The sequence below is a fragment of the Aristolochia californica genome, unplaced genomic scaffold (assembly GCF_029961685.1).
Source record: "Aristolochia californica isolate CCGP_79_NKW_82.1479 unplaced genomic scaffold, dmAriCali1.0.hap1 SCAF_319, whole genome shotgun sequence".
Lineage (NCBI taxonomy): Eukaryota > Viridiplantae > Streptophyta > Magnoliopsida > Piperales > Aristolochiaceae > Aristolochia > Aristolochia californica.
Window position 1 is genome coordinate 23,003 of NW_027182014.1, and position 1,998 is coordinate 25,000.

General features: G+C 32.8%; 2 non-coding genes across 2 annotated transcripts; both read left to right on the forward strand.

The window, feature by feature from the left end:
- Positions 1-1,605: 1,605 nt before the first annotated feature.
- On the forward strand, positions 1,606-1,679 carry TRNAP-UGG (transfer RNA proline (anticodon UGG)). Its single transcript has one exon. It is a non-coding gene; the product is annotated as a tRNA-Pro (tRNA).
- Positions 1,680-1,847: 168 nt separating this feature from the next.
- On the forward strand, positions 1,848-1,921 carry TRNAW-CCA (transfer RNA tryptophan (anticodon CCA)). The gene has a single exon. It is a non-coding gene; the product is annotated as a tRNA-Trp (tRNA).
- The last annotated feature ends 77 nt before the right edge of the window (positions 1,922-1,998 follow it).

Consider the following 1,998-nt stretch of genomic DNA (forward strand, 5'->3'; position numbering starts at 1 on the left):
TCTAGATAATATTTTTCCTTGTTCACTAATAAATTGACTAATTAAGCTCATGTTTCTATAATCAATTCGATCCCCCGATCCAATTGGGGGCAAACGCCTACGAAAAGATCGCTTGGATTTACGAAAGGGTCGCTTGGATTTATCCATGGTTTATTTCTTATCTCTAAAATCCTAGTTTATTTCTTCATTCATTTCGGATCCGACCGAAAGAGGACTTGATTTGTTTATTTTATATTATTTTTATATTATAATAATATAATATATGTATATGTTTATTTTCATTTTTATAATTTAAAATATTTATTTTAATATTATATTAATTATATATTAATTATATTATTAATTAAATTAAATTATTTAATTCGATTTTTTTTATTTATTTATTATTTATATTTTTTAGCTTCTTCCTGTTACTTGGAAAAGGGGCACTGATGTTCTGCTCAATCTATTTCTTTATCTCCCCATGAATCGTATGCTTGTAACAATAAGGACAGAATTTTCTCAATTCCAATCGACTAGGTGTATTGTTTCGATTTTTTTGAGTAATATATCTGGAAATGCCCCTCGATTTTTTATCGAAACCCTTTCGGGCACAACTGGTACATTCCAAAATAACTCTTACCCTGGCTTCTTTACTCTTGGCCATGAACCTCCTTTGGATTTTGGATTCACTCAACTCTTCCATTTTCGATCCGAATCCAATAAGAAGAAAGGAACAAAAAAATGGAAGTTGCTAACTTGAAATCCAATTATGAAAGATTTCGTTTCAATCAATAGAGTAATCATAAAATAAGTAATACGATTTTTTCTAACTATCAACTATTCTCTAATCCCAGTATTTCATTTAATATAATATATTGTATGGTCTCGAACCCCCTGGATCCATATTTCTAGTTCGGCTCTCCCCCTATTAATTCTATCCTGAACCCAAGTTTCGCTGGGATTCATTCAATCCACTTTTATTCTTTTTCTTTCCTTCCTATACTAAAACTAAAAAAATGAAAACGGGAGAAATTAGTCACAGTCATAGAGAGTTTATTCTATCTCTAATCTTTTTCTTCTTTATCCCTTCCCATGTCAATAACTAGAATTAAAAAAAGGGGAATACCAACGCATCGGGGAATAAACGATTGATCTCTATCAATAGACCCGCTAAAGACCCGAACCATAAAGTACTTAGCACAGGTGCCACGGAGAGATATGTCTTTAGATCTCGCATTGAAAATCCTCCTTCTTTATTGTAATACAATTATTACCAGATAGATGATATATAACTCTATTATAACTATAGTTATATAGTTAAAGATCACTTGTATTTGTACGTAGAACCCCTAAAAATGGATATGTAGAATGATCCGGTAGATGAATTGTTCCTAAAATCGAAAAAGATGACCCCCTTCTTTTCTTCCTGAGCATTACCAATAAATATTCATTTACTTATACGTTAGGTTTCATCTGTATATAATTCTCTTATTATATGAGACCAAAAAGAAGAAATGGCAAGATAAATTCTCTTGTATATAGATATAGGAAATAACGATGTGGAAAACAAGACAGGTATTCTCTACAATGACGAATGACGAATGACGCTGTATAATAATGGAAAGGGATGTAGCGCAGCTTGGTAGCGCGTTTGTTTTGGGTACAAAATGTCACGGGTTCAAATCCTGTCATCCCTACCGATTACTTCTCTTACGGGCAGTAATGATGGATCAATTTGGATCGACAAAAATTTGGGGCATAATCCTTCATTTTCATTATATAATACTTTATGCATGCATATTGGGGGTGGGGGTAAAAAAAAAAAGAGTCCTTCTCTTTACAGTCGTATCTCCTCCCATAAGAAAGCGCTCTTAGTTCAGCTCGGTAGAACGCGGGTCTCCAAAACCCGATGTCGTAGGTTCAAATCCTACAGAGCGTGATTCTGTTCCTGTAATTGGAATGTCGAATTACAATAAAATAAAATAACTTCATTAACTTGAACTGCAACCTGCATTT